The following is a 12,649-nucleotide window of genomic DNA, read 5'->3' as shown; positions in this document are numbered from 1 at the left end:
AAAATAGATTTAAGTTTATTTTCATTGTTCTATATTTTGATTCCATTCACCAATTGATTTTTTTAAACTTAATTTGAAGAAATTTTTTCAATATTATTGATATAGATTATAGATTTTAATTTAAAAATAACACATCTGACAATTTTTGTGGCCGCAGAAAAATGATTCCAAATTTCACTCTTTTTTCTTGTGGAAATCATGGTAAATTTAAATTAAAGCTATTAAAAAGTTCGTAATTATGTTTTCCGGGTAAAAAAAAACTAAAAAGCGATAAGAAACGTGATTCAACGATTACCGTACGATTGAAGTTTGACGTTTTGTACCAAAAACCTAACAAAACAAAAGATTTCTCGATTTCATTTTTTCATTCTAATAAAAGGGTATTCCAATAAAATTGGGAATCCCCTTTGAATGTAATCATAAATATACGATATATTGATCGATTTTTCTGGGCAAAAATTTTGTCTTCGAAATATATAATATTCCCAAAGAAGCAAAAATGTCGGAATGTTTCCTCACGATAGCAAGGTCCCATCTGACGAAGCGCAGTCCTGAGAAATGACCTTTAAAGCATTTATCTTTTCAGCTCATTCTTCCGGAGGGAGCTTTGTCAGACGCAACCTGTTATGAAACATCATAAAACCCTAAAAATATTTTAAGTGCAACTTTTATAAAAGAAAAATGAAATCTCATGGTTTCATGTTTAAATACTTTTATTTTATAAGCAATAATTATTAGCCTAAAACACTCATCCACATTGAAAAATCTCCTGATAAAAGATACATGACACATCTCTTATTCGCGAAATAATTCAATATATACTAGTGTTTCAGGCTAATAATTATTGCTTATAAAATAATTGTTACCCTTTGTGCTATGCATAAAAAATCTTGTCTTAAATATTAGTTTACCAAAAAAAATAATAAATACTTTTAATTTCACCAAAACATAAAAATAGCACATTGTATAATAAACGATCCAATTTGATTTCGGTCACAATGTACAATTAAAATAAATTTCACTAGCGAATCTTAAACATCTTAGGACACTGTAGAGTGTAGAACACATGTCGATTTCAATATCTGTACCATTGTATAATATCGACGACTACACGTATGTATTCTTTTATCGCGAAGAACTTTGTTTTTATTTTATTTATGGAGGGGGGGTGGGGGGGGGGGGTTCAATCGAGCCGGTTCACTGAAGCGGATCTTTCAGGTGAACGGGACCCAGTGAACCGGCTCCCTCAACTGAGCCGCTTCGCCCATCTCTAGTAAGTATAAATCATAATGAAGTAATAATAATAAAAATAACTTAGAAGAACTAAAAAATACTATTTTATAGAAACATAGGAAAGAATTAGAGAAGAAAAAAAAGAAAAACAAATTTGATGATAAATAAAACTAAAAAAAAGTATATTAAAATTAATAGTAAACTGAAAAATAAAGAAAAAGTATATGTATATTAAAAAGATACAAATAAAAATTAAAAATATTAAACATTAAGATTAAAATTTAAACATAATTAATGTAGATTGTTTAATGCATATAATTGTTTGTGTGCAAGTTTATATATCTTAGGTATTATCTATAAGACAACATGTTTATGTTCAACACTTAATTTTAATTTTCGTGATATGAGACAAGTTGGAAAAGAAGTTTTTAATTTTTTTTTTTTTTGTGTTAGGAACTCATATAATCTTTGAAGAAAGGTCGTCCCCTTTCAAATATCCATTGATGTACACGAGCAGTAAATATGGATATAGAATTACTTGACTTTAAGTCGGTACTCAATGCATTGTATATTTTAGGCGCGATGAACCAGAATTGCCGTTGAGCGAAAGAGGTTTTAGTTTGAGGAACCACGCAACCCAGGTTTGATGAAAAGCGGATGTGAGCTTGGTGTTGTGGAGCCAACAGTAGGTTATTTTTTCGTATGTAACAAATGCTTACCTTAGTAAATAACTGTCGTATATCTAAGACCCTGATTTTAGCAAAGAGTTCATTAGAGGAATGGGTAGGTTGGCATTTAAATATAATTCTCAAAATTAGTTTTTGAACTGTAATAATAGGATTAATAATGGATTCAGCACAACCACCCCATCCCACTATACCATACGTTGCTATAGATTGGAAAAGGGCAAAGTATACGCTTCTTAAAGTCTGTAAATCAAGGATGGACCTAAGGGAGCAGAATACATGGCAGAGTTTACGAAGTTTGTTTACTGTGTCACTGATATGGGCTTCCCACCGTAGTTGGTTGTCTATGATTATTCCCAAATATTTAACTTCATTTGATGATTTAAGGGTAGAACACGTGCAATTTATATTAGGTGTGATTTCGTGAGTGTGTAAATTGAGTGAACACGAGTGAATAATAGGTTTAGGGCAGTTGTTGGGTACATTATGTTTGCGGATGGAAAATGTCATATATTGGGTTTTGTCGATGTTAAGTGTGAGGAGGTTTGTGTCCAGCCAATGTTTTACTTTTAATAGACCATTATTAGCTTGGTTAGTGACTGATTCCCATGTTACATCTTCAAATAATCTTACCGGGTTTACAACCTTTTACAAAGAAATCCCTTAATTTCTCTGATAAACTATTCCCGAATTTGCAATTGCTAGAAAGAGACTTTAAACGAACAGCAAAATCGCGAACTGATTCGTCATTCCTTTATTTAGCTGAATAGAACTGCGATCTTTCTTCAAAAAAACATTTTGTCGTACAACAATATTCATTGAGCTTAGATATCAAATCTTTTAAATCAACCTCTGTTACTTTTTTAGGAATGCACAAATTTACCAGTAGAGAAAAACAATCATCTTGCAAAGAATTTAGGAAAATAGCCCTTTTTTTAACATCCGATGCGTACTTTTCATCATTCACAAGGAGGTACTGCTCGAGACGGACCTTGAAGTTCTCCCAGTTACCGTCACGCAAACTGAAGGACCCCAATCCTGACTCCATGCTTCCTCTGCCCAGATGGTACCCACAAGACAAGAAAAAAAAAACAGAAAAAAACTTCCCAATGAGATTTCTCCACTCTCAAATCTGCTCCCTGGACCCTCTCAGGAAACGTGTCCTTGACCCTTGTTGGCTGGATGGCTCTTCCCAGACCGCTCCTAAGACCTGGTAACACCGATACTTGACCCTCGGTGCTGCTGATGGCTGCCCCAGACCACTCTTGTGGCCCGGACCCCTCTGATCCTTCGACCCTCGGAGATGCTGCCGCTTGACGCCCTGGACCCTCCCGTGCTTCCCCCTTCCGAGAAGCTGGCTGGCTCCAGTGGCTTCTTCTTCTTCTTCACTCCTTCCAGTGAAGAAACAATAATTTCGGTCCGGCCTTTTTTTACCGACCCGAACAATATGTTGCAATCCGATGTTTCCGACAATATCGCGTTTTTTTTTGTGCGAAATCTCGCGCGTCGATTCTTTTAATCGATGTTAACTTTTTACGATTTCCGAAGGCTGCGCCACTGTTATATACAGACTTGGTGGTACTCAATAATAGAACGCGTGTGCGGAATGAACGTTTATTAACAATATAGAAGTGATTGTCTACTACTATCTTCTTAGCTGTCGGTTGGGAAAAGAGAGCGAGCAGATGCATCCATCATCTTTTATACGTCGATCTGTCATCTCGCTCTTACACATTCAAAAAGCAGGCGTACCACCTAAAACCTTTCTTACAAAAAATTATAATAATTTCGCTGACTATCTCCAGAATGCTATAAATTAAAGCAAAACAAAAGTAAAAACAAATACAGGGGACAAAAGACTGAACAATACTCCATGGTTTGATGCTGAACTTGATACACTTATTAAAAAACGAAATAGTATATTTAAACTTTGGAAACAAAATCAAGAAAGTATTCCTTTGACAATAGAAAAAAATAAAGCACGTAATACTGTCACCAACTATAGAAGATACATTAAATCTAAATATTATACGAAATTGATTAACGAAAACATTAATAAGCCACAACGAACATGGAAAACAATCAATTCCATTCTATCAAATAGCTCGCGAAACCCAACAATAGCTTGTAAATCTCTAGTCATAAATGACAAAGAAGTAGAGGGACCAAAAGAGATAGCAACTGCATTTAACACATTTTTCTCTCAGTTGGGGAAAGTTTAGCATCAGTCGTAAAAACATCAAAAACTGATGTAAATACGATCTACACGGAACCTCAAGCAAAACAATCTTTTAACGTGATCAGGACAAATAAAAAGGAAATCTTAAAAGGGATCATATCTAACCTTAAGTCTAAAGCAGCAGCTGGTTCCGATGGTGTAACCTCTCTCCTTCTCAAAAACTGCAAGGGTGAACTGGTGGATGACCTCGTTTACTTAATAAATCTCTCTCTATCAAAGGGTATATTTCCAGATAAACTAAAAATTGCAAAAATTATTCCTGTACATAAAGATGAATGTAAAAAAAATGTCCAAAATTATCGTCCAATCTCTATACTTCCAGCTATCTCTAAAATTTTTGAATGTGTCATTAAAGAAAGACTATTGAAATATCTCGAACACAACAAAACTCTCACGTCAAAACAATATGGTTTCAGACGACGATCTAACACTAAATGTGCAGCCTTCGATTTTATATCAAATCTGCAGAAACATAAAGATGACGGTGATTTTACGGCGGCAATATTTATTGATCTAAAGAAGGCGTTTGACACGGTGGATCATAACGTATTGATCGAAAAACTGAAGCATTTGGGTATTGTTGGTACACCTCTGGAGCTTTTCCGATCTTACTTATCAAATCGCTTTTCGGCAGTAGAATTTGGAGGAGAAATGAGTGAATTAGGTAAAATAACATGTGGAGTACCACAGGGATCAATTCTTGGACCGTTGCTATTCCTAATCTACGTAAATGACATAACAAAGTGGGGTATTAAAGGAACTATCTAACTTTATGCTGACGATACGGTAATTTTTTACAATAAACTGAACCTAGCGGAGCTTGAAACGGAGATGAATGCTGATATTTCCCATCTCACAAACTGGTTGAGAATAAACAAACTAACTCTTAACGTAAAAAAACCCATTATATACTTTTCGGTAACAAGAAAAATTTCAGCCTCGATATTAAAATTGGAGACAACTGCCTCGAAAAGAAAATGAACACAAAATATTTGGGCCTGATCGTAGATTCCCAACTCTCGTGGGATCTCCATATAAATCATATAAAAGAGAAAATTACCCCTATAACTGGTGTACTATATAGGCTTCAAGGATTACTACCCATTCCTTTACTAACTTCAGTATACTATGCCATGGTACATTCACACCTTTCCTATCTCTGCTGTATCTGGGGTTTTGCCTCAAAGAAATTGATAGCTGACCTGCAGGTGGTTCAAAACCGAGCTCTCAGAAATGTGTTTGAACTTCCATGGTACACTCATGTTAGGGACATCTATTCAGTTTCTAGTATCCTTCCAATTACAATCCTTCCTAAATATGAAATCACAAGCACCATCCTACAAATTACCCAAAAATCAACTCACACCAACATCAAGCCACTTTACAATCAAGACATCCACAACCACAATACTCGAAATAACAATAAAATCCGCATTCCTCAAACACACACTTCAAAATATGGGTTAAAATCACTGAACTATATTGCCTATACACTATATAATTCGCTTCCAGATATGTACAAACACATCCACCATAATAAAAAATTGCAAAGCAATGCTTTAAAGGAATATTTTTCAACTACATTTAAAAATGAAAATATGTAACTGTGTTGTCATTTCTTGTTGTATCTTATCCATGTTTTTTTCTTTTCTTTCTGTACTTGTTTTCTATTGTTGTTTGTTCTAATTAACGTGTCATTATTTTAATTTTTAATTTTTATGCTGTATTGAATGTGAAACTTATATTTGATATCAAAATACCGTTGTAAAATTGTACCTACTACCTCCTACTTATGAATTGTAAGTTCCTCCTGTCCTAAAATGAGTTCTGTAACTCATCGGGATTGCTCTAGCAAGAAATAAACACATTAAAAAAAAAATTAAAAAAAATATATATATACAGTTGGCAATAATTTCACAGAAATTTTAGATGTGTTCAACTGCACGGAATATAGTTACATGAAGGCTACAATAACATACCTCAATAATATTAATAACTTTTCGGTATATTAATAATAAAATGAATATTTCCATCGAATTTATAAATTTTAATAACTTACGTACCGAAACTAGACTTCTCAAACTATCAGGAAGAAGATTTTAACTGATTTATTATTTTTATTAAAAATTATTAAATCTCTAATTCACAGCCATGAATTATTGGCATTAATTTATATGAATGTACCTGCCAGACAAACTCGAAGCAACACTTTTAAATGTAACAATAACCTCAGTAATAACTACTCTATTTATTCACCAATCCCAAGAATTAATCACCTTGCAAACAAACGCTGCAAATTTATTATTGATATATTCTTACTGACGTATAGCTTCCACTTTCCAGAAATGTAATATTCATGTATTAAATATTTACATTCCGCAAGAAATTCTCTAAATGGTAGTGAAAAACACATCAAAAACCATTGCGTAGTTTAGAAGAACTAAGCGCACAAACAGACAGACGCGGATAGCGACTTTGTTTTTTACTATTTAGAGATATGTATAATGATTTTGTGGGTTTCAAAAGACAAATAATTTTAATTTTTATTATTTATGGTATTTTTTTAAATCTTTTCTTTATACCTTCCTACGTGTACATCATTATTTGTTTGGAACACACATATGAACGAACATACTTCCTTTATACAGGGTGTATCGGCACGTACCCGACAAACTTTAACCAGCTATTCCTTAGCACATTTGGAGTAAAAATGTTATGGGCACTTTGCTGTCCAGTAACATTTTTTTAATAAAAAATTTATCATTCATATTTTCACCACATGTCACCACTGTTTTATCCTTTGTCACAGTTTGAAAACCCATCTGGCAATATTTTATTCGAGTTTCGTTGAATAATATACGTACGTACCTACATTGGCGCGCTTTTACAATCGCAACGAAATGGCATGGCACCATTCGTCTCCTTTTTAACTATTATTATTTAGTGTGTATGAAAGAGCGAAGACGCTTTTTGACACACTTGCTAATAACAGCTGTTGAACACGAGAAAAAATGCCAATGACAGTGACGGAGTGTGGATTTTTTTATAATTTTTTGTTTTTAATTGAAAAAAAATGTTACCGGACAGCAAAGTGCCCATAACATTTTTTACTCCAAGTGTGCTAAGGAAAAGCTGGTTAAAGTTTGTCGGGTACGTGCCGATACACCCTGTATATAATATTAAAATTTATTTACCATGTTCGGGTCCTATTATTTAAATTCGATCCTAATTACAGCAATGGTATTTTACTATTACTTATTAATTAGTTTTTTTCTATAGAGACAACAGATATTATTTCTCTTCTTTTTAATTCTTTTATAATATTAGTATATACCTTACGAGTAAATTATTTCCCTAGTTTCAGTTTTATTGGTTTGCAACAAACATGAATAATTGTATTCATATACGAATGTACAATGTACATAGTTACTTACTTTTCAATTTGAAACTTTGATTTATTTACAATATCAGGTGTTATTATTTGGAATTGAAGTAAATTATAGTTTGGTAACTTATTTTTTTTATACAGTTATGCTATTATCCATGTATCCTGCTTACATACATAAATTGTCAATTTGGTTAGTAAATAATAAATAAATAAATTATATACCAGTTTGCTTACAAATTATTTCGAAAATCACACAATCAATGCTCCGTCCTGGGCTTATTAGGTCCATGTGCTAAACGGTAACCGGATAATTCATCACAATGATAATTCATCACATCTTGAAAAGATATGTAAAGTCATGGAAAGTGATGAAACAAAAAATTTATTTACCGGGTTATGTAGGTTAGGTTAGGTTACGTTAGGTTAAAAAAAAAATTTTTCATCGTTTTTAATGACTTTATATCACTTTTTAAAAGTGTGTTGAATTGTCACTGTGTTGAGTTATCATGGAACCGTGCTAAACAGAGCAAGGACCGTGGACCATGTTATACCCCACTCACACAGGGCGATTTTAGTTGATCAAGTCGGAGTTGAATGACACTTGAAAGCTAATCGACAAGTGTGAACAGCCTTTCAACAGAGTTGATCAAGTTTTTAGTTGAGCGACGAAAGTTGAAAGCCCGTCTACTTTTGTTGTTCAAGTATGAGCCATCGTTCGATTTTACCGCCGAATCGAAACGTGTGAACATATGTTTCAAGTCGCGATTTTTAGTTCCCTGCGGCAGAAAGAAGACCTCAGACGACACTCCAATTAATAATATTAATGTTACTGTGACTTAGTAGTTATTATTATTAAATATCGCGTTTCTGAATGTTTCATAAAATATTATTTTTTTACCTTCATAAAAAATTTTAGGGCATCAACTATTGCAACGAATATTTCTTTTATAAACAACAATATCAACTTTTTTGGAACTTTGTGCATATAAGCCAGTAGTGAAAAAGAATCCCCCATTGCCAGGTATCTGAGCGTAATTTGTAACTTAGTTTTTGCAGGGACAGCCGCACGTATAACTGCGTCCTGTTTTTGGATTTTGTTAAATTTTATCCAACAGCACATCAAATTGTTCTTCCGAAATTCGCAAATGGTTGCGATAGCCTTCGGTATCTTTTAACGCCATCTCTCAATATAGTGTTAGAAGCATCCGATTCGTTTCTCCTTATAATCCATTATCTGGCCGACATACAAAGTATTTTGCATTTTTTCATATTCTAAAGTTCATTCCGTAAAAGGTCCGAAATTACACGGACGCACGTTGCGATAACTTCACTTGAAGTTTAAGTTTTAATCTTGATTAACAATATCGGTTCGAGTTAAATTGAAACGTCTTAACGGTATCTTGTTCAATTTTTGTCGTTCAACTAAAATCGATTTATCTGGACGGGGTATAACATAGAGTATTAGTGCGATTTTGTATGAATGGCACTGAAGCCAAATCTAGGGCGAGGGGAAATTGCCTGGCAGCCATCTTGTATAACTAAATTTTGAACTGTTTTGCATGCAAAGTGCATTATAAACTATTTTTCATTTTATGTTTTTAATGCTGTTATAGCGGCTTGTGATTTTTAGGGGTATTTGATGAGACAAGGAATGGGTTACGTCATTAAAAACATAAAATAAGTATAACATTTTCCATACTTTTTCTTCCTCACCCCGCGGCTTCAAATTGTTCTCGAATTGCTCCATTTAGGGCTTTTTAGGTCCATGACACAGAGCTTGGACCTAAAAAACCTTTTAGGTCCATGACACCAAATACCCTATAATATTAATAATGACTACAACTTCTGACGTTTCCCATACATTTTGATGGCAACACGCTATACTAGCACATCCTAGTGGTATGAGTTGTGCGCCTTGGTTTTCTCTCATACATTTTAATGTATTTTATGTGAACTTATATTCTTTATTTTACTATATATAATATTATTATAGAAGCCGAAAAAAAGTTAAACCGCACAAGAGTCCCAACTGTTTAGAATGGTAATAAAATACTGTAAGTATATAATAATTGTGAGAAATTTTATAAAAATATTTCAATATATTTAATAATATCAATGTATAATTTTTTTAATATTAATACTCTTATATCAATAAAAAATATTCGATAATTCTGTCAAATTATGTTTTCCTCCTTCATATAATCCGAGCTTCTTCAAGACTCGCCTTAATAAATCCTTTCCTACAGCCCCTTACTTAACCCGCCCCCCAAGGCTTCCCAACCTGGTGGTGACATAGCTCTCTATGCTTCTTTGCGCCTCCAGTGCTCTTGTGAGGTGTCACATAAAATAATATGTTTTGAACATCAGCATTGACGATGATTTATAACTTGAACACCGAATGTTACATGGAACTAACACAGCTTTGCTGAATTAACCTTCAAAAATTATTTTTAAATTTTCATGATGTAAACCACGTTTTACGTAATCAAGATTTTTTTTTGCTAGGATGTTCGAAATCATTTCACCAACTATAACGATTGCGATTTTTTAGCATCTTGAAAAAAGACTTGGGAGTGTTTTTGTTGTTTGTTCGTAAACTGAACCACGGAACTTACTTTTTGAAACATTTTTTTATTATATTGATCAAAATGCAAATTAGAAAGCGCAAAACACCGCCCCCAAGTACAAAATAAATTCGTTTTGCCGCCATCGAAAGAAATGTAAAAGTCAACGTGCTACACTAGCTCCATCGCTCCCTTGCCCCTTCTAGCGGCTAGAGTTGTTGATATCGACACTATTTCAATAGTTCATTGTAGTTTGACTTATTATTAATATTATAGTTATTTGATGGCACAAAAGATATTATTGCACAAATTTGTCATTAGATGGGGTCTTAGATGGGGGTACTCATCACTTATTTAGTCTCATTACATCAACTACCTATACCTATCCTTACATAATTCGTCTTAAACAAACCATTTCACTCATTCCCCAGTCCAAAAGCTAGTTCTTGGAAATAAATTCAGTTCAATTGATATTTTCATTTATTCCATATTAAAATATAAATTCGAACATTATTTGTTTCTCTAACATTAATAATACGTAAAATCTCTAACTAGCCTTTTGTGCAAATATTTACCATTTACCTACCTTTCTTTTTCTTTTAAGGTTGATTTTTAATATTTACTCTAGGCACTGGTATGTACCAATTATTTTGTTCTATTTTCTCTGTATTTGTTGTACTTACATGTATTACGTTGATTCATCTCATTCTCCCTTCTCTTTGTTTGTTGTATTTACGTGTATTACGTTGATTCGTATTGTTCTCCCTTCTCTTTATTTATTGATTATTTGTTTCTCCCTTCTCTGTGTTTGTTGTACTTACGTGTATTGCGTTTTAGTTAATTACGATTAGCTTCTGGACCACTTTGATCAGGGTTAGAATCTTATTGTATGACCCCCCCATCCAAAAATTCCATATTGAATTAACGACTGGATTAGTACGTAGTATATTCTTTTTAGGTTACTTCGTTTTGAAATATTACTTAATCTTATGAATATATATACACACTTTCTGATACGCTAAATCAATTCACAGATATGTCTATTCCACTTCATATGTTGTTCTATTATTGTCTGATTTTCATATACATATTACTATTATTATATATTACTATTATCTGTATATTGTGTGTGAGTTGAAACGTTATTTTATTTTAAATATTAAGATTACCCGCTTTTAACATAGAAGAACACAATGTAAAATATTTGCATCTCGTCACTAATGTTATCATATTTAATCAATTTGCAAAAATGCATTCCAGAACACAACTGAAAATCAATTTACGGTCTTTAAAAACCTGCGTTATAATATTATCATCGATTCAAATATGAATGTGAACCAGACTTGCCAATACATATCGTCCTAAATACCCACAAGAGATGAAGAGATTTTCGAATTCCCCACATGTTGCTTTACCTCTGAAATGGAACAAAATTCTATTGAAATTACCATTGTTTTTTATTGTAGTCATTTTTTGACTGTCTCTTTCGTTCAGGCTTTGATATATACTTTATGGAAAATTTACTGCGAAAAAACTAATTTGAAAACGAAATATATTTAATAATAATAATAATTGGATGACTTGTATAGCGCCGTTTTTGTGCAAAATCACCTCAAGGGCGCTGTACAAATTTATAATACATTTCTACAGTGATCTATGTTATTATTAACTATTTATGGAGATAATATACAGTACAATACGTACCTGGTACGTTACTTGAGATTAACACTTAATTAACATTATCTAATTGTTTATTGGCGAAATTTAGATACAGGATTTAGGAGTTAATTGAAAAATTGAAGTTGTCTTAGGTGAAAAAAACTGGTGCTTACAGTCCTATTTATTTGACTTTTAAACGAAAAGTCTGAATCTAAATTGACACCGAGAAGTTTGACTTTTTTTTGGGATGATATTGCTGCCGGAAATAGTAATAGGTGAATCTTCTATGAAATGTTGACGTTTGTTTGTGGCCGCCCAGAGAAACTCAGTCTTAGATGGATTGAGCTTCAGCTTGTTTGAAGACATCCAACAAGTTATTGCTTCTAGACATTCAGTTATACGGATCTTGAGAATATTGATTGCGTTTGGAGCGCAGTAAAAATAAACTTGCTGATCGTCAGCGTAGCAGTGAGACAAGAGATCAAATGACTCAATTATTTTGGCGACATCATCAGTTGATAAGCTCCTCCCCCTAGACTGCCACCACACCGCTGTAAGCATAAACATTATGACAAGTAACTCACTAGACGACACAACTATTCTGCCTAACCTTACTTATAATTTTTCTAAAGCTGACTATCCTAACATGAAACATTATCTTGCTAATGAAGACTGGTAATTTCTTCACCTCAACATTAACAATAATATTAATCACAATATGGAATTATTTTACACAATTCTTAATAGGGCCATTGAAAAATATGTACCATTTTCACCCTTCAAAGAAGCAAAGTTCCCAAAATGGCTTACTGGAGAGTTAATTAACTTAGTAATATGTAAAAAAATTGCCCACAAAAACTTTCAAGAATCGAAATCCCTA

This window comes from Hesperophylax consimilis, chromosome 10, assembly GCF_061612785.1.
Source record: "Hesperophylax consimilis isolate HC1 chromosome 10, BYU_Hcon_1.0, whole genome shotgun sequence".
Taxonomy (NCBI): Eukaryota; Metazoa; Arthropoda; class Insecta; order Trichoptera; family Limnephilidae; genus Hesperophylax; species Hesperophylax consimilis.
This window is presented reverse-complemented; position numbering follows the sequence as displayed.